At 32.9% G+C, this 22,662-nt stretch overlaps 1 pseudogene; it reads right to left on the bottom strand.

Annotated features, from left to right (window-relative positions):
* The window catches only part of LOC140040797 (ATP-dependent translocase ABCB1-like), a 79,696-nt pseudogene that overhangs the window by 9,266 nt on the left and 47,768 nt on the right, over positions 1–22,662 (bottom strand).

Raw genomic sequence — 22,662 nt, 5'->3', positions numbered from 1 at the left:
CAAGGTTACAAATCAAAAATCAAAATGGTTTTGACTTACCCCAAATGCTTCGGATCCAATTAAAAATGAATTAAAGGAATGCAAAAAGTGTTCAGAAATGTTTAAATGTTCAAACAACGAATTAAAGAAATGTTAAAGGTGCTCATCAATGTTCAACTTTTCAAACAACGAATTCAAAAAAAAATGCGAAAGGTGTTCATCAATGTTCAAAAAAAGTAAATTATAAAAAAAACGATCGAAAAAAAACGGCGTGAAGTTGAAAGTGTCCAAACGAAACAGTTCTTGTCCGCTTGCTTCTGTTTTGATTCTTCTTGGGTCTTCCTCGATTATCTTCTTTGTCTTTATCCAATGGTTATAATTTGATAAAATTTCTGCTTGTCTCGATCTCATTCAAATATATAATTTCAGCTTGTCTTTTGTGTCTTCCTCGATTATCTTCTTTGTCTTCATCCAATGGTAATAATTTGATAAAATTTCTGCTTGTCTCGATCTCATTCAAATATAATTTCAGTTTGTCTTTTGTTTAAAAGTAAATTTCTGGTTTTCTCCTTTCAAACAAATATGGTTATTTTTGTCTTCGTCTTCGTCTTCGTGTCTTGTTAAGTGTTTATTTCTTGTTTTCTTGTTATTCTGTTTTCTCACTCTGTTCCTTATGAAATTTGGGTCTTCCACCATGTAATATAATGTTGCGTTGTTGAGGTACTAATGAAGACTCTTACTCGCTTGACTGTCGTAACACATATTGTTTATTCAGTATAATACTTCAGTACAATATACAACTATAAGTATAGATAAGGAACGGAGGATCAGTGATGCTGTCGGTGAGGTGTGAAGTGTGTTAGTCTGCTTCTGGAGAAGTGTCTGTAAGGTGTAGATGTTCACAGAGTATCAGTGACAATAGACTATAAAATAAATCATTCCTATATTTGCAAGCCAGGCAACAAAAACGTCTGAGAATATGGCCATTTTGGCTAGGTATAAACTTCTACCCACAAATTGTATAATAATTTCATACATTTACAACTGTTTTTTTTATAGAATGTTAAAATTTATTGCAACTTACAAAAATATATCTTCAAATTCCATCTTGTCTCTGACAACAAGAAATGTTGCTGCATAGATAAAGAATATAACACACTGACTGAATCCAAAGGCACAACCACCTATCAGGCCCTTTGCTAGGCTTGATCTAAAAGATAATACAAAACTTTTCAGTCAATTTTTTAATGGAGCAACAGATTAAGCTAACCTTTACCGAAAAAAGCAAAAGACTGTTTTCCAGCAGAACTTACTCAATGAACCAAAAGGAGGGCTTCTGAGTGGACTTTTCAATGGTAAAAGAGAAAGGTTGTCCAGTGGATATTTCGTGTTAAACAAAGAGAAAGCGTTTCAACAGGTTTTTCAAAAGAGAGAGGCATTCCAGTGGATTTTCCAATAGAGCAAAGGATTAATCCAACTTTTATCGAAAAGGAATATTTCCAGCAGATGTCAATGAAGCAACTGGGATTGGAGGAGATTGTGGGTGCTTGCAAAGGACTTTTCAAAGAAGAAGAGTGGATTAAAGAAGATTTTGTCTAAATGAAGACAATTTTATACAGTCTATGCCCTAATATGGTTCTTTTGATTGCAACAAATGTAAAATCTTACTTGTGCGGTTCCTCTAGGTAATCCGAGTACTTGTCAAAGAATGTATCTTCACGTGCCAATGATGCAATGGTTAAATTATCAATGGCTTCACTCGAAACCTATAACATAAAGATACAACCAAATATATACAGTTTTACAACATTTGAGATTACTGTATGCATAGTTCACTGTAAGCTATTTGTGGGTTAAATGGACCTATGGCCTCAAAATAGCAAAACAAATGATAGGCCAGTCCATCATTACGCTGGGCTCCATACAGTCTCTGAACAACAAAATAATTTTAATTATATTTTCAAATACTAAAACCAAGGTCATAAAAAAATTAACTTTCCATCACCCAATTTTGATGAAAATAAAAACAATTGTTCATCCGCATGACGAAAATTAAATGAAAATTACATAGTCAAAATAACACTGCTCGAAGAACTATAGCAATTACAGCCCTCGGAGCAGCTAGTCATGTGATGCCGTTTCAACCAATCAAGTTCACGTTTTAATTATAGGCTATGTAATATGGATCTACTGTACCTTGCCAGCACCTTCATATGCTACCTTGTTAGCTACTGAATTTCCTTGCACAACTTTCCACTGTATTGCACCAGCAACGACAATAAGAGGCAAGAGAGCTAACACCAACAGAGTAAGCTGCCAGCCATAAATGAATGAAATTATCAAAGTTGCTCCCATGTTAAAAACTGACTGAAATACAGTCCCAAGTCTTACTCCAGTTGCCTAAATACATCAAAGTTTTCGTAATAAAAACACTAATTTGATATCTTCAAATCTTATACGAAGATAGCTTGGGAAAAGGTAAAAAATTAAACAGACCAATGTATACAACATCTGTATTGCAAATAAAATTTAAGTTTCAATTAATTTGTTAGTTTTAATTTTGGTATTATAAGGCTTTCCTTATGCTTTTGTACAGTATTTCATTTCTATCTCTATGATTTTCCTTTTCATTTTTTTTCCATGAGTGCCACCAATTTAAAGGTGTATGTTCAAAAAATAAAATAAACAAAATGAATTATTCGAAATTACTAACACTAATAAAAAATGAAAATGAGAAATAATAATAATTATAGTTATATAATAATAATAAAAGTTGAAAATAAATTTTAGTATTGTTTCATGTTTCATATTTTACAGTTATATTAACACTTACAATGTCCATTTTGTTTTCAAGTCAGATGACAAAGTCTAATCATTTTAACAAGCCATCTAGAGATCATTGAAATGCTAGTAATATATAACACATAATAATAGGCCTATATCTTACTCCTTGTATATTAGCTGCTTGGGTAGCAAGTCTTGATGTTAATGCACCAGTACCATTTCTCTGATCATCAAACCAGGTAATATCCTTGAAAATAAACATGTTGAGTTATAAGAAATCGCTTTCTAATGAGACTTATAATAAGAGTAAAAATATTCTTATAAGAATCTCAAATGTAAATCTAGACGGCCTACCATTAGACCATAGTAAGTACAGTGTTATGTCAATGTACTATTTTTACCTTGCCAATTATATCATCCTGAATTTTTGGGCTTAAAGGCAATGCCTATTGATTTTCAGAAAACAATATAATAGATTTCACAAATTTTATTACAATATCTTTGTTTTCAATATGGATCAAAAAAAAAAAAAAAAAAAAAAAAAAAAAAAAAAAACTTTATGTGACAAAAAAATGTGATGTGCCCATACATTGACAGGATGATGTCCTATAACTACTATATTTGGGCATATCACTACCTATATTAATTTTGATAGTGCCCTGAGAGCTGCATTACTTTTGCGGATTGTTACCTGTCTCAACATGGCCTTGAAAGACATACTACGGGCTCTTTTTGTAAGTTCTTCTCCTGATTTACCAAAAGCTGCTCCCTGTTAAAAAATCAAGGTTCGTTCATTAATTCATCTGTTGGATATAGTCCGCCTTATGCTTTTAAGCGGGTGTATGTTTCATATGGAAGAACTCAACTGAAAGGAACTCTATGGTTGCAAGCAAGCCAGTGATGGAACTGAACAGAATTTAAATGAACTAATGTGTGAGCGCTTTCATGTCAACATTGTAACCAATTGTAACTAATCATGGTTAATACCATACTGCACATACAACACGATTTGTAGTTCTATAGGAACCAGTACTGCATGTGCAAGCGCATAGTAACATGGAAATGATTAGTATGAATTGCAGTCAGTTGCGTTCAGTTGCTCGGAGCACTTGTCAACAAGTTGTTCGACTTGCATTTATGTGCTGACATAAGCTCAATAATGTATGTTTCTTTGCTGTCTATGGACAGCATACTATATGTTGTGAGGTCTCATGTTAAGACAGTGCATAGCATCAAAAACTTAGAGCTTAGGTTTATCATACTTAGCAACAAAATCATCTTAATTAATGTCTGCTTTCAATAAATTTATAAAAAATACAATTTGTTTAAGAATGTATTGTCCCTTTCTGTTGAATATGCCATTTTAATAAATGTGATATACTAGTTAACCAAAAATTGTTATACCTGAAAAAACTCTTATTTAAAGCAAAAAATAGTCAAATTAGCTGCAAGCCAATGAGTTTCCAGCTGAATTTAACAATTTATTTTGTCATTTTTCTACGAAAGAGAATAACTATATTAAAGTTACAAAATTACTTATTCATATTTTTGGGGGACAATACATCTCTAAAGGATTTCATCTTATTGGAAGTGGAGTTGTGGCTTGGTGGTTATGATGCTTGGCTGCAACTCCAAGGGTCCCGTCACATGTCAGGATTTTTTCTAAGGACAATATTACAACTCCACTCCAAAGACTTGTAATAAGACCTTGTTTATGTCAAGCATCTTGTGTATACAGTATGTTGGTCATGTGAACCTCTGAGGGTCCCTAATGATCAGCAATTGCTGGATGGATCACCTTCATTAAATAAGGTAAAAAAAAAAACGAACAAGAAAAGGACAAAATGTTATTAAAATATTATACCTGGATCAAATTAGCTACAAACAAGACAACACCAATCAAGGCAAACATTCCACAATAAATCCTTGATCTTCTTTTCAACTCATCATCAGGAAATGAAAAAGCCTTAAAGACAAATAAACATTATATGATATACAAATAATGAATGTTTATTAGTTGGATGGTGAGAATATTTCATGAGGCCATTAAAAAGCCAGTGCTCCGACCCAGAGTAGACGGCGCACACAACAACTTGATTTCCAAACACGATAAGTCAACAATGTCGACTAAATGACTAAAATTCGTAACACATTTTATGATGGTTAAATAAATATTATTATCATATCTATATAGAAAAAAATTAGAAACCTCACTGAGGAGGGCTAATACTAACCTCAAGTATGCGACTAAATATAATAGCAAACGCTGGTTGTGACGCTCCATTGATAGCAGCAGCAATACAACCAATGACGATCCAATGATACTCTGCGGAGTTCAATTGCATTGTTCTACTAATGCTGAAACTCTCAAGGAGATTATCTTCCTCAGTTTTCTGTAAGATAAGGATTGTTATTAGAAGACTTTTGAGTTGCCTAAGATGATGCGTTCATTTGAACTTTTGAAAACTGATAAAAGGTTAAAAAAGGGTAAAGATATTTTAGATTAAGATTAACACATTAGCAAATTTGAAAGCATTTTTTCACATGTTGAGAACTAAGAATTATATTATAAACAGAAATAATCCGGCAAACAATCAAAACTAAACCCAAAACCAGCTGTGAATACTGCCACCACAACGACTAGTTCCGTGATAATCAACATCATGATTGTGAGAACTCATAACGACGAAGATGAACTTGGTTCCCAATCCAAGGTTCAAATCCTGTTATAGTTCCAGGACCTTTTTGACAGACACTGTGACAACCAAAGCTTCAAATATGGAACAATAGCCAAGGCTTCCCATCCTGTATTGCTCTTGCTGTATTGTTATGCCCATCGACCACAGCTGATGTGGGCATTTCACTCCAGTTGGGATGCGAGACAGAGGATATTCCCACACATTTGCATTTTTTATTAAGAGGGTAGGCCTAATGACTGACATTACATCAACAGTTGGGGTAGTGTAACCAGGTACATTTTATGTACAGTATCAGTGTGAATAAAATTCACAAAAAACAATAACATATTAGCTGAACTCACTGTTAATTCCTCTGATATTTTACTTTCTGCTTCAGACACATTTGAAACCATACGCTTTAATCGTCCTTTGACGGATCCTTTTACATCTCGTGACAACTTCCGCTTCATCACAGGTGTAAGCACTTCATCATTGCCATTCAGATCTATCTCTTCTGTAAAAATAATATACAAATAAAATAAACATTTAACTGAAGCTCATTGCGATTATATGTGAGTGAGTGAGTGAGTGGCCGAGCGGTTATGATAGTGGAAGCATAATTGCGTAGCCATAACGCTGACAAGGGTTCAAGGCTCACTTGCTCCATGGTTCTGGTGGAAGAACGAGTCTTCTCGGATAAGGATTATACACCGTAGGTCCCGTGTACACATCTAGCGCATGTGCACTTTTAAAGAACCTTGTACATCTTTTAAGACAAGTGGGGGTTACCCAATAGCCACTGATCATAACTGTGCTCTCTGAGAGACCAGTCTTTGACTGAAGAGGTAACCCAGTATAAATAAATAAATAATACAAATAATAAAAATATGTGATGAGTAAAAGAAGATATTTTCCTGCATTTTAATAGGGCCATCTGTTTGTGAATCTATGGTTTAGGGCTGCAATGCTACAATCAGATGGGGAAAATTTGTAGATAAAGTCATTTAATGTGAATATTCTCTAGAGACTTATTGCCATATTTGTTTAGTTTATAGTTCCTATTAGGTATTAAATAAAAATATGTAAACATTAGTAGTATATTTTGTTTTTGTTTGTTTATTGTTTAACTGCACAAACATTAAAAAACATAATTTTTTTTAATCAAGTTAAGTGAACAATTAGGTGGCATGATTTTTATCCAGTCAGCAGCTGCTTCTGTTTCACAAATAAAACTTTTTTTCTTTCTTTCCTTCTTCCTTTCCAACAATTGCTAAAAGTTTCAGATGCAAATTTTTAAGTTGTATTTTTCCACTTCTTCCTGAATTCACACCTCTCCTATATTTTTCTCCTATTACATTTATTATTGAAACGCTATGCTTTTTCTTTTGAACAGTGTTCATGTTCAATATTGGTATTTAAGTAAATAATTAAACAGTATCATTATCAACATTAAATAATTAATCCTATTTTTAATTTGTTTATTGATTCAGCTTTTCTAAGAGTTTCCTCTTTAAATTTTCTTTTAAATGTAAATCATCTAAAAAATGTAAATGAATCCCATTTAAATATTGGATAAAATAGAAATTTATCAACTTTCGAGTATTTCAATTGATCCGATATTTCTCATTTTTTAAGATAGATTATATTTCAGTTATAAATTCTTTTGAATGAACAACACCAATGAAGTAAAGAATGATAAAACCCAGAATAATTATAAATATATATAAAGAAATGAATTAATTTTCAGTATATCACCAGGCGCTTTAGAATTTATTCTGTGTCTTTCTTATAACTGAAATATCATAGAGGGCTTTAACCTATACAGTAGTGTGCTATCAACCATAAATATCATAGCGAAGTATTTATTGGAGTCTAAATCAGGTACTTGGCCATTGTAATGTGAGGATCAAAGCAAATGATTCACGTAAAGAGAACTGTTTTACACCATGAAGAGTATAGTGAAAGAAATTTTTCAGAGAGCCACATGGGCATGATGAATGCAAACAACCAACAAGTCCAACAACAAAGTGTAAAGTATAAAGTAAGTACGGTAAAACTTTCTAATTGGCCCAATTTATTTATTTTTTTGGCCCATGCCCTAATTTGGTTTCATTATATGTTTAATTCCAACTACAAGGTATATAGGCCTTACTTTGCTGTACTTCATTCAGTATTTGTAGTAGATTAATTATGACATTTATTAACACTTTGATATAATTTACGATCAATCTTTTTTTAGATATTATTACTGAAAATTATTTTATTGGTCTGTAAAAAATGTTCAATGCAATCTAGTAAAAAAATGTTTTATTTGTTCCACTGTCTGTATAATATCACTTCTTTTAGATTAATAGAAAAAACTTGACGCTTTTATATCTATATGTTCTTTACATTCTTTATGTAACTATTGTGATACTTCAACTTTCAATTTCTTTTAACTTTAGGAATATTAGGAATTCTTCAGTTTTATAATCAAGTCCAAAACACAATTTCAGAAATATGAGTATGAATACAGTATAAGGAGAAAGGAACGTAATATGGCATTGGATCATTGGACCATCCTGTTTTCCTAATATCATAGTTCATTAGGTGTATTATTAAGAACAATCAACTTTTTTTAGTTGAATAACTATAATAAATGGAGTTAGAAGGTGTAAAACAGAAGCTATAAAAGAGTGGACAATAGTGAATGAAATTGTTTATCGTACCTGGTTGGTGATAGTTTAAAAATAGTATTAAAAATAGTACAGTAACTACATGTCAAATAGGTAAGATTTCTGGCAGAGAACAGGGTGGTTTTTTATTTATTTTTTTTCAAAGGCCCAGGGCTGCTGGGCCCCTTTATGCATACTCATATTTAATATTTGTATCCAGACAACTACCCTCTGGGCAACTACCACCTGCAAAACTATCCCCTAGGACAATTACCCTCCTTGGACAACTACCCCTCAGGACAACTACCCTCAGGACAATTACCCCCAGGACAACTACCCCCTAGGAAAACTACCCATAGGACAACTACCCCTAGGATAACTACCCCTCAGGACAACTACCCTCAGGACAATTACCCCCAGGACAACTACCCCCTAGGAAAACTACCCATAGGACAACTACCCCTAGGATAACTATCCCTCAGGACAACTACCCTCAGGACAATTACCCCAGGACAACTACCCCCTAGGAAAACTACCCATAGGACAACTACCCCTAGGATAACTATCCCTCAGGACAACTATACCCCATAGGATAATTCTCATATATTATTCTACTCTCTGCCTCAGACACAGTTAACCATGCACTTTAGTTTCCCTTTTACAATCCTTTAATGTCTTAATGGTGTTATATCAAATATTTTATACTTTTAGTTTGAAAAGTTATTGTATTGTTGAAATATACAAAACTTGGTTCAGATGAGTTACTATTAAAAGAAAACAATTTCTTAGGGAAAAAAATGTATTTTGCAAATACGTAAAGTAACGTACGTAATGGCATCATTATAGAAAGTGAGGTCCGATTTCTAATAAAAACTTTTTCTAGTTGAATATTCTATAATAACATCTTTTATTACGTTTATAACAGTAACACATTTGACAATTGTGAATGATTGTTTATCATACCTGTTGCGTGTAAGTTTAAACCATGTCGTGTATAAATAATTTTCAATTATTATAGAGGGCGCGTAGCTTAGAATATTTACTGTCTATAAGAGGTCAAATGTCAAATAAATTTTTTGCGGATCGGAAAATTTACTCACAAACAAAATTAACAATTTGATTTAAATCGCTTGGTATCTATACAAATATGGAACGATCAGGTTAGATGAATTGTATCGTAAAATAATATTAAATTCTATAGACTAAATGCTACCATCCATTTGTAAAGAATAGGCGATTACCACGGTGTTCTGGTTTCCTTTTTTAGCCATACTACTATTTTAATATTACGTTTTAGCAAATAAATAGTTGAATCATTCTGGTACATTCGTCCCAATGAAAGGAAATGTAACTAGCTAGTCCCAATTAGTAGTGAACTGGTGTGCATCTTTCTAGCTTACATACAATTTATTCTGAATGTTTACACAGTATTTTCATCTTTATACCAACGCTTCACCCAATTTAGAATTTTCTGGACTCATCACGGATTCATGTTCCCACATAGAGCATACTCTCCCCTCGCCTATTCTTCAAAGGAAGGTTAGACTAGAAATGTTTTTTTAGAGTCTTTCATCATTGATGTCTTTTACGAATGTCAAACTTTATAGTTGAAGGCTACTGCTCCACCAATGGTCCCATTGTGACATCGACAGCCAACTACGGCGCCAATACATCTGTCCACGACAGTGTGTGTGTATGAATGAAGTAGTACACTGGGGTTACCCCCTACTCGTCTCGAAAGATGTACTAGGTTCTTTAAAGTGCACATGAGCCAGATGTACACTGGACCTACGGTTTATAGTCCTTATCCGAGAAGACTTGTTCTACCACCAGAACCATGGGGCGAGTGAGCCTCGAACCCTTGACAATATTATGGCTATGGATTTCGGTCCCACTGTCCTAACCGCTCGGCCACACTCACTCACTAACTCACTTTTGTTTTATCTTGTCATCAGGTGAAGCAACCCACTTACCAAATGAAACACGACAATATCCTGTAAGTTACTTGTTTTGTGTAAAAATAAACCCTACCCCGCTGGCGCCACCACTTTTTTAAAGTATTATTTTTACAAAAGGTCAACAATTTAATTGTCTTTAATAGATAGGTACTTTTTTTCACTTTGACTTGGCTTATGAATATGTATGCATTTAATACATTTAAATTAATATATTAGCACTGTGTAGGCTACTGTATCTAGCTCAAAAATATGGTGAACTGAACAAAATTGTACGCAAAGATTTTTCCAGCCGGTTATCTGAACCAAAATTTACAGGAAAAAATGATAATTTTGGACAAATATCACTCAAGCGTGACATAAATTGTGTTTTCACCTGTTATATGGTATTGATCACTGAAATGTGTTCATTGGGTATGAAAACATAGGGTTTGCCATAAAAATTGTAATAAATGAATTATTAGTTTAGGAGATATTGTGAAAATATGGGTTTTATAGCTAATTTGCATACTTATGCTCATTTGCATATGAAGGTGGTGGATGACAGATTTGTTGTATGTGATCAGGACAACATATACATTCATTTAAAACTGAAAAACCTTTGCCTACAATTGTGTCTCGCTCATATGCTAGATAGTAGCCTATGTGATGGCTTCTGTGATTAACATTTGTAAATCTCCGCACACAGGCGAATCGTGGTGATCAACCAAATGAACATAGGGTTGCGCCTCAGTGGATAAGGTAAACATGCTTTTTTATACTATGCTCCATTTTCATGTGCACAATGATTGTAGTTTTCATATGTGAAGAATAAAAATATAATAATGGGAAAGCAACTCTCTTGATACTTTGCAGTTTCAAGCTAAGCTAATACAAAAAACAACAAACAAAATCTATAATGCTAGATTCACCAGGTACAATTACTTTAGGTAGTTTCAAATTATTAATTTTCTTTCTTTTCAGGTTCTTGGTAAACCAGTTTCTTTACCGTATCGTTGCTAGATGGATATCACATATGGCAATAGACTTTTTCCTTACATCCCCAACAACTATAAGAGAAATATTTGCTCATCTGCTTCAACAATGTATTGCAAATCTCTTGAAGAAAGGTGTTTACAGTTTGCAGGAAAGATATGCATCGGTAGGGCAAATTTCTTCTTGATACTCAATCTAAATGTGAGAAAAATTCTATTAAAAATTAGGCCTACAATGGAAAGATTGAATGAGGATACATGATTCTTCATACTGTATAACAAAGGCGAGCTCGAGATATATCTTACATTTTTAACTTTTTAGAATCTGGAGAGTTATCTAGCGATTGCAACTGGACTTCATTCAATTACAAATTGAAGATGTTTATAGTCAAGCCATAGATAATTACTAAAGGAAATGGGGCATGCAACAGCATAATAGATCAAAGATACATTGCCTGTCTCCATATAGTGCAACTCTTAACATTTAGTTGGATACACTTTGTGGAAAATTAAATATACCTTTATATTTTTTGCACAGGTGATAATTGATCAGCCAAATGAAGATGGAATTGTGCCTGACTGGCTAAGGTTAACTTTTTTTTTAAAATCAAATATCTTATATATTTACATTGATAGTATACAAATAATAATAGAGTGGGATTGTACAAATAATTTCATGAGTTTTTTTATCTTTCACTGAATGAAATTATTTGTACCAATTATTTGTACCATTGTACGAATAAAAACCATTCATTATTTGTTTAAGTAAACAACAGCCTATCCTCTTGTTGCACAAGTTTTTGCTCAATCACTGTGTACCAAAAGTGAACACACAAAATGAAATTGTATTACTCTTGCGAGTAGTGTTATATATAGTACATTTATCTAATATCATGTGACCCACAGTCGTCCAATCAAATGAAAAAATGCACTCAACACTATATTCACCACGGGTACCATTGTTTCAAGGTATTAATCTTCTTTGTTTTTGTTTCAGGATGTTGATGAATACGGTGCTATTCATGTTTTCCAATTTGATCACTAACATGCTTATGGACATAGTTTTTACCCCGGCCCAACAAGGCCAGGCTTCAATAATGATACTACGCAAGATTCTACGATCATTTATTTACAAAGTACTTCAAAAACTATTGTTCATACTGCTGTAAAAAGCTCTGTCAAAATTTAGAAGATAATGCACAGGTAGGACAAATTTAAATGGATATTAATATCTTATATGCCTGGTAAGGCATTAGGTTAGGTGTACACAGAGTTAACATGCACCCTCCTAAGGCAGAATACTGCCTCTTCTCTATAAAGATGATGCATACATGACATACTTTTAAAGATTTACTGTAGATACTAGTCTTCCCTGCTACGATTTAAGCCTATTATAAAAGTATATTTTTATACTTTATTCATACTGTCTTGTATTTTCAGAATTCGCATCACAAGATGAAACTGGATTGGTGGTTTAAAAAGACTAAGAAATATTTGATTAATGTTGTTGTGTTTCAAATCAAGTAAAATATATATACTGTTTTGTAACAGGGGGTTTCTACTTATAAGCTGTGCTTCAGAGATTCCCCCTTTCCATTCTTTCATTTTTGTATTGAATATTTATGTATGTTTATGTTTTTTTGTTGTGAATAGAAATAAAGAAACAAAACAAAAAACAAAAAAAAGATATCAAGATGAAAGATAGATCGTAGCACAAATACAATAGCTGGTATCACTGCACATCGAGCCACTTACAAAAAAAAACCGATCAAAGATTCCTTCGTGTATATGTCATAAACCATCCTTGTTAAATAATAATAAAGATATAAGTTTCTCTAGATTTCATTATAAATACCTTGAGTGCTATAGACGCGACCACCGAGACATATACACACCTGAATAAAACTTAAAGAAAGAATCTTCCGTGTATTTACTATGCAGTAACCACTTTGGTGCAGATAGATTATGATGACATCTTTAAACATTTTTAAAAATGTTGAACTGTCAAAGTATATACAATCCATTTTTTTTTCTCTTTTGTGGCGTTAACCACTATTTATTCATTTCATTTCATCAACAGATTAATACAATTATTTCTAATAATAATAATAACTATTCATTGTTATTCTTACTTTTGTTTGGTTTATATGTATATATATATATATATATATATATATATATAATTTAAAACGATAAAGATGAGGAAATCTGTGAGAATGAGAAAAAGTCGCCCCAACTGAGACTCGAACTCGGACCGCCTGCTTGATATGCAGATGTCCTAACCATTAGACCACTGGGGCTTTCATGGTATTGTTCGAACTCGATTGGATAGCGACTCTTTAACACTCTCGGCGTGGTACGGCGGAACAGCACTAGTCCTCAGTTGTACGCACGCACAACAGAGATCAAATTGATACGCCCTCATCTTTCAGTATTTTAATTCACGAGGCAGGATCTCCGAAGAGATACTTTTATATATAAACACAACAGGCAAAGAACATTAATTCTAAACCGCCCGGTGATATACTGGAATTTAATTAATTAATTTGAAACGATAAAGATGAGGAAATCTGTGAGAATGAGAAAAAGTCGCCCCAACCGAGTCTCGAACTCGGACCGTCTGCTTGATATGCAGATGTCCTAACCATTAGACCACTGGGGCTTTCATGGTATTGTTCGAACTCGATTGGATAGCGACTCTTTAACACTCTCGGCGTGGTACGGCGGAACAGCACTATATATATATATATTTTTTTTTTTTTAATTTTAGCAACGTTACTGTTCTTGGAATCAGAACATTAATATATTTCTTTTCTGTTATCCACCTTTTTTCATAATTTTCTAGTATTTTTTTTTTGTTCTATGATTCTCAACATCTAAAATTGTGAACACTTAACTAATAAATGTACTGTAGGAGATACATTTAATAATGTTATATAATTATTTTCGGTAGTATTTTTTGACTTATAATTCATTTATACCCTATATACAGATTATATACATTATTTTAAAATACGAATATAAAAAAAAACAAAAACAAAAATATTAAAAATGTTTTTCTTACTCCTGTGTCTAGTTTTATGTCTCATCGTTATATTCGTTTATCTTCTCGTGCGTTACTTATGTTGCGTTACGTTTCTTTTTTGTTTTCAATATTAATTTATACAATTTTTTTTTTAATTCATATTTCATATAAGATAAAATTAAACTATGTATATTATACAACATTATTATGTAAATATCTGTATATTTATACCTGTAGTACATAACTATTCTGTTACTGTTAAGTTTGTTATTTCAAGTCCAAGAAAATGTCATAGTTCGTTAGATTTTTTAAATTAATTTGTTTTAATTTAATATGCAATTAATGATGATGTAATCAAATGTTTTTCTCCTATTTTCATAATAAATCATAAATATGATACATACACTTTAAGAAAATGAAATGAAAAATAGGGTTCACTGAGCATTCTGACAATCTATATTAATTTGAAAATGATTTGTCTATGTTTAGCCTACACTTTGAAACTTAAATATATTAAACATTAAAGAAATATTTGTTTTATATTGTTTTAAGGTTTGTTGCTTCTTTGCTAAATGCCTTATATCACACAAGCTGTCAACATGTAAATGGCCCTACATATCTACAATATTTTCCTCAGTGGCGTAACTCTGGGCCAGGGGGACGCAAGGGGCCCCAATCCCTCTGCTGTTTTTATGCTCTTTCATGATTTTTTTTTATTATAAATAATATTTATTATCATAGAAAAACTTGTTGATTGATTGCAAGTAGTGTATACCTGGAGTATGTGTTACAGTATCGGAGATGAACTTTGTTTTTATTTTTAATGTCTAGTCTAGACTATTACTATTATTTGTTTGCTTTACTATCTTCGTAATAATTGAGCTCCGGGGTCCCTCAAACTCCGGGTTTAGCCAGTGAGCACTCATGGGTGTTATGCCACTGCTTTTACTTACTTACTTACTTATTTGAGATTGTCGGACTCAAATAAATATAAATTGAAAGGGTAGTGACATGACATGTTTTCGACACATGATTTTTTAAATAGGTACAGAAAAACAATAGAAACAACCTTGGAAAAACAATGGATAACAGCTTCCAATTGGCAGATCTGATGCTCGATAATGGAATGCTTTATGAGCTGAGATTTTTTTACGGGCATGATGAGGGCGTAGTTCAATCTCTATAGACGATAATTTTTCACTTACCTTCTTCTGATGATTCTTGTTCTGTTTCTTTTTCACCTGATTTTCTCATAGTTAAAGCAACCAATGTTCTATATATACCCGACTCTGGCCATCAATTCTTCATGGGAGCCCATCTCAACAATATTGCCATCGTTCAGTGAACAAATGAGATCTGCCTTCTGTATGGTGGACAGACGATGAGCTATTACTATGGTTGTCCTCCCTGCTTGTACCTACAGGTTGAATATCATACACATAAATTCCATATTCATTATAATCTCTTTTTCTTACAAACGCTATAAAAACAAAGCCTAAAAATATAGTAGAACCCTTCAGGAGTCAAGCGTCCACTTAATGGGGTGTTTTCTTAATAATTCAGAAACCAATAAACCGAAATAGGGTGTGGGAGTTGGGGTTGAGGGATAGTGGGGATTTTGCTTAGGCTAGGGGTAGTAGGCTATCAAATTGACCAAGATTGTGGCAGGAAAATGTTAAAGTATTTTAATTATCCCTGGGAAGGGGATGGGAGTTTGGGGTGGGGATGTAGGCCTATCACCATGACTGAAACTGTACTACATTTGGTGGCTAACATAAGTTGTACTGTCTTAAACACATCTTCCAGTATCTGGGGGGAGAAGGGGCGGAAATACCGGCGTAAAGAAGTATAACATGATTGGAATTGTACTAGGAAAAGTTACTACATTTTAACTGTCCAGGGGAGTAAGGTTTGTTGATTGTGGATGGGATGGTGAGAGAAGAAAGAAGGGGGGGGGGGCCGCAGTATCAAAATTAGATATTTTAATTATCAGCCAATATAATATGACAGCTGTTCATTTACACAGTTTAAAACGTACTTAAACCAGGCCTCTCTTGAATTAAAATCTGCCCTGGGAAGAATTTGTTTAAAAAAAAGTATGGGGTGTTATTGAAAAGGGTAGAGGTTGGTGAGTATAGGGAGATACCTGTACTGGCGTCAGGTGTTGTGTACTGAGAAGGCTTTAAACTAATGTTGATACCCGCCCTGGGTAGCTAGTTACTTAATATACTAACTTTATCAAAAGCTGCTTGTACAATACTTTCACTTTCCGTATCAAGAGCTGATTTTAGGGTTGCGGACCAAGGCACAAGCTATTGCTATTCGCTGTTTTTGACCACCTGACAATTGAGCTCCTCTTTTTCCCACTAATGTATTGTAACCCTAAAAATTCAGGCAAAAAAGTGTGAATATAGTATATTTATGGCATTTTTTTTAACTGGCAGAAAAAAAGTGTATTTAAAAAAAAAAAAAATTTTTTTTTGCCAATAGATGTAGATCCTTAATTTCATACAAATGTAATCTCTTTTATATGTATTTCTTTTATGCGAAAATAAAGAATGTGTGTTTGAAAAAACGCAATAAACACATCAGGCATAGAACATTAATTCTAAACCGCCCGGTGATATACTGAAATTTAATTAATTAATTTGAAATGATAAAAATGAGGCAATCTATGAGAATAAGAAAAAGTTGCCCCAAATATATATTTACATAAAATTGAAAAACCATTTTTAAACTGCTGATTTATGTGGAGCAGTGTTTAACAGCATTGCAATACTAAATGGTAAAAAGGCATTTTACATTTAATTTTAGGTTTTGTAAAAATGTTTTTTTTTACCATAATAAAACCCTAAACCAAACCTTACATCTGGTAGAGAGCATATAAACTCATGTGCGTTAGCCTCTATTGCAGCAATTTCAATCTCATCCGCAGTAACGTCAAGACGCCCATAACGAATGTTCTCTGCAATTGAAGTAGCAAAAAGCACAGGTTCTTGACTAACTACTCCAATTCTCTCTCGCAACCATTTAACATTCAACTCTCGAATGTCGGTACCATCTAACTTTACCTGCAAAAATTAATAAATAAAAAATACATATTTTACTGTGTTAAAGATGTACTGTTTCCAAAAAAGATCAAGCTATATACTGTGTTAAAGATGTACTGTCTCCAAAAAAGATCAAGCTATATACATTTTTTACTTTCACTGCCGAGCTATAAAAGATCATGCTACCCTTTCCACTACAAGCAAATAGCTGCAATATTATATATATATTATTATACATATCGCTGAGCCTTTTGATTCATATGACAACTCATTTCATCAGGTCTGATTGGATGGGAAATTTTTTGGCTGCACAAAAAGTAAAAAAAAAATGCTATAGAAAATACTAATTTCGCTAAAGCGATACTCAAGGAACTAGAATTTGTCGCGGAATAAAATATGACAGAATTTTGCATATACATATGCATAAACTAACGTTTTCTATTTACCTAGTGTAAAACGGGCTTAAGTGCCTTGTTATAGTAGTTATCAATAGGTCCACTTACCATACCTTGGCTAGGGTCATAAAACCTTTGAATCATCTGTACTGTTGTACTTTTACCACACCCACTGCAACCAACCAATGCTACGGTTTGCCCTACATTTACTTCAAGGTTAAACTTATTCAAAATCTTTGAAAAAAGAACAAAAAACAAATGTAAGTAACAATTCAATTAGGTTGTCAGTGGAAGGAATCGAAAATCATTTTTGGAAAAAAAAACACACAAAAAACCCCTATACTGTTTAAATTAATAGGTGGGGTCTATTGTTAAGATGAACATTCTGAAAATGTAACTTTAAAGTGAGTTTATGGGCAATTATTATTGCTCAATTGATTGCAACAGGAGACATGCATACGTTACGTGAAGCTACAAGAAAAAATCATAAAAGGAATTGAACGGCACCCCCTGCCGAATGTAGCTTTCGCCTATATTTATTATTTATTCTGATATACATAAAGGGTCACAATTTGTAAAAAAAAAATAAAGAAATAAAAAATATAAATATTAATATATTTGAAAGGTTTGAAATGGATTTATAATAAAAGGCATGAGGAAAGACGTTATGATTTAAAGAAAATATAAATTGTTTTTTTCTTAGTGAAACATGGATGAAACACAAAGTTGACGCATTTAAAGTCGTTAAATTTCGTGGTGTCAATCAATGTAAACAATATAGTTTTTGCACACGTTTATATGCATAACATTTTTGTAATTGTTTGAATAAAGTTAATGTTGATAATATAATGCAGATGAGTTTCATTCAAATGGTTACGATTGAGTATTTCGATAAGTTAGAACTTCTAATAAATCTTCTTTTAAAATAAATTATGTCCATAGGAAATGGTAATGTCACATTACTATTTCCTATGTCACAAGTCAAAAAGCAGCAATCGTGAAAGTAAAAAGAGGATAAATCTGCTGTATTGCAGCTAGGCCTATTGCAAAGTATAAATAAATTATTTTTATGGTAGCACGAACGTAAACGTAACCGGACTTTTCCATGTCAGCAGTTCCTTTCTTTATGCTTTGGCGATGTAAGTTATACATTTTTGCTATGAACAAATGAAATTCAATAACATGTATTCACATTGAATTAGATTTATTTAAAAAATCATCTTAAAGCTTCTTTTAAGTCCACAGTTTTGCTTAAGTTTTGAAAATAACTTTAGTAAGTTGTGCTATAATGTTCATACTTTCTAAAGATAAAAATAACTGGTATGATTTTATAAATAAAAGTTAAGTTTTTCACTTAATTAAAACCCAAATTAATAAAAACTATATATAAAAATACGATAAAAATGTACAAACCTTCGGTTAGTTTATATTATAAATATATATCATATATATACAATTTTATAAAATATTAATAACTTTATTTTAAAATAAAATATGTATATTTGCAATATTATTCTACTGCTAACTCTTAGAAACACCACCTAATTTAACACACCATCTATAATCTATCAAAGTTATTCTGCGTAAGGATTAAGGTATTGGAATGATAATTAAATTGACGGAAAAAGTTTAAATAATAATCTCAGGAATGAGTTTAAATAGAGCTAAACCTTCTCATAAAAATTAGATATTGCAAAGAGATATCCAAAATTATGAAAGTCCGAGAAAAATGGCAAAAGGCTTCCTACTTTCTAGGTGTTTATGTGGTTATTTTTTCAGCTGAAAAATTCTTTAGTCATTGTAATCATTTGTATAATATAGGAATGTTCAATGTGATAATATGAATACCCAACCTTTAGAGGTCCCAAGATGCAAGATAGTCTCCATTGTTTAGACAACTCCAAAATTCCTATAATACCTTAATGATCAGTGCTGATTTTGCCATTTTTCCCCTAACTATTATTTATTTATGTAGTGCCTCTTCGCCGAGTAATCTTCTGATTTCTCCGCCTGGGCTGCCTTGCTTACTCTTTGTACCAGGTTTCTCCATTCCTTTTGTCTGTTGGCCAACTTTCCCCTAACTGATCACCAAAAAATGGTAAAAATTAATGTCATAAATAAGTTCATATGGAGTGTAAGGACTGTTTTTACTAGCTTTTTTTGTCTGGGAGAAATAGCCCTAGTAATAAAAACAATGGTTTTAAAAACCAAACTGATTGTATTGAATTGTAAAAAAACAGTTTCCATGGTTGATGTGGATGTGTCTCTATGGATAATAATGATGTCATTACACAACCAACCACAGACAACTGATACAAACAATTGGTTTATTTTTAGTAAAAAATAATCTGCAACATGGTCTTTAACTAAAACCTGTTAAATTTTCAGCAGAAACACATTAATTAAAGTAACCATCCAATTCCATTCAGTGTTGCAGATCCTGTGCTGTAAAAAGCATATGGTAGAATTCCTGTTGCTCTAAGAGTTCTTGGTGAGTACCAGATTCTGAGACATGGCCAGCCTTGATTACCACTATCTTGTCTGCATCCTGTATTGTGGACAGTCTGTGCGCTATGGCTATACATGTTCTACCTTTCTTAGCTTTATCCAGAGCATCTTGTACAACCTAACAAAAGTTGATATTAAAATTCAACATAATTCCTGCCAGAAAGTTACACATAATTGTAACGATGTACAATTATTCCACATTATGACAACATAAAGGTATATAATTATTTTGAGATATTTTTACGTTGTATACTGCAAGAGTGCATGATTCACGAGAGGGAGTGAGTTAAAAAAAAGTGTCTCTATGAAGCAGTTTGAGTTTAGGCATGTTGTGTTGGGAAAAAAAACTGTTTGTTTTTTATTCTAACAAAAACAATGTCATAAATTGTAAGTATTATAATGTTCTCATATCTATCATCTATCATGTTATGTCCCTGTCCTTACGTCCTGTATTTTGAATCCTATTTTTTTGGTATTTTTGTCCGTATTACCTGTGTCTGTAAATAGGCTGGCCCGCCACAAGATTTGTATCTTCTTGGGCACTGCCTACTTCCTTTTATTGATATCTGTATACTTTATTTTTTTTATCATCAATTGACTTGTTATATTTTTTTTCTGGAATTTGTTATGTTTACCTCATTTTCTTGAAGGAAGAAATAAATGTTAAGTTGAATTGAATTGAATTGAAAATATCCAAGACAGCTACTGTAGGTTAAGCGTAACCAAGATGCCATTATTTCCACAAAAGTTGTTTTGCGTTGTGTCTGCCTATCTCAGAATAATTGAATACAATAATAAATGATGTCTATCAGAAATACTGTACATGTACAGTAAATGCACTATTACCATTTCACTTTCTGTATCTAATGCTGATGTCGCTTCATCTAATAAAAGAATCTTGGGATTGCGTACCAGAGCCCGTGCAATGGCTACTCGTTGTTTCTGACCTCCAGACAACTGGGTGCCCTTATCTCCAACTCTTGTATCATAGCCCTACAGTTAAAAATGAAAGTAAGGGCAATTATAGAATCATGTTTCCCAGTTACAACACAGTGTACTGTGCCTATGCATGTGAACGCCAAACTAGACTGTGCTACGATACTTCCAGAAACTCAAAGATCCTTCTCATAGACTACATCATCTTTTTCCAAAAACGGCTAAATCTAGATACAATTTAAGATAGGTGAAAGAAATTTGAATTGATTACCGCCTATCTAATAGGACAGTGACTAATTTACTATTGGTAATCCTTGGCCACATGTGCCTAAATACATAAAATAAAAGAAAAAAATAAGGTGCATTGCTAGTATTAGTAATCATTATATGATGTACCTCTGGAAGTGACGTTATAAACTTGTGAATATTGGCTTGTTGCGCCGCGTCCATAATCTCATCCAAACTGACTTGTCGGCCATTATCACCATAAGCAATGTTTTCAGCAATCGTCAAATCAAACAAGGTTGGTTCTTGAGACACAAGACCAATTTGAGACCGCAACCATTTGACATTCAATAATTTTATCTCAAAGTTGTCTAGAAGCTAAAAGAATTGAAAGACATGATTAAGAGTCTTATAAAGTTTGTTTTGCTTTAACTTTTTGACTTGTTTTTTATCAGATGATTATTGTATAATTACTGTTGAGTAGCTTTATGCCAGAAAGTAAGTAATTGGCAGATGTTTTGCCTTGCTCTGAAATATTTTTTATTTACTGATTTACTAAAGCTTGGTTCCCACTAGCGACGCAATGTAATGCAACCTACGCAACATAAAAAAATGTCCTTACAATAATTGTGTTTGTATCAGATAATTATGCAGATTTAAATCTGCCACTCTGTTGTTTTAAATGAATAAATACTTACAATTTCTCCAGATCGAGTATCATAGAATCTTTCCAATAACTGGATGGCAGTACTTTTACCACATCCACTGCTGCCAACCAGTGCCAACATCTCTCCTTCACTGACATCCACTGACAGGTTCCGAAGAACCTGGATATCTGGTCTTGATGGATAGTTGAATTTTACATTGCGGAAACGAACTTGAGGTTTAAAGTTTTCCTATTATAATAAAAAAATAAAGGCATCAGATTTTTTATGATAATAAAAGCAAATTTAGATTACCGTAAGTGGACATTTACGTTTATGTGCCAATGAACTTATGATGTAATGAACCCTGAAAGTACAGTGTACAAACGACACTATACAATCCAGCGCCATCTACTACTAATAACATTTTGATTCTATACTGTCTGATAAATAAAGATTTTGTGAACCATATTTGTTAAAAATATAGTCTTATCTCCAACTTTCCTCCAACTGTACAGAATATCTTAGCTTTAAAAGTAAAAGATTACCTCTAAACTAAATCTGAGATAGAGGTTGGCTAGAGTAAGGCAATAGTACTATTCTGTTTTAGGTAGGAGGCAGAGGGTGGCACAGCAGACCAAAGAAGAGAGTTGTGAAAAGTCGCTTAAAATTACCAATATTTTTCCAGTAGTACTATATGAGTCAATGTCTGGCACTTTGTCAATGAGTTGGAACATTTGAGCTGTAGCTATCTTGGCTTTAGAATAATCTGGAGCTAGAGAAGACACCCGGCCTAACGCAAACCCTCCAAACACAATGGCTGAAAAAACTCTGGTGGTGTAAACAATAACAATA

Source organism: Antedon mediterranea, chromosome 1, assembly GCF_964355755.1.
Source record: "Antedon mediterranea chromosome 1, ecAntMedi1.1, whole genome shotgun sequence".
NCBI classification, from domain to species: Eukaryota; Metazoa; Echinodermata; class Crinoidea; order Comatulida; family Antedonidae; genus Antedon; species Antedon mediterranea.
The sequence above is the reverse complement of the archived record's forward strand: the minus strand, read 5'-3'. Positions and strand labels throughout refer to the sequence as shown.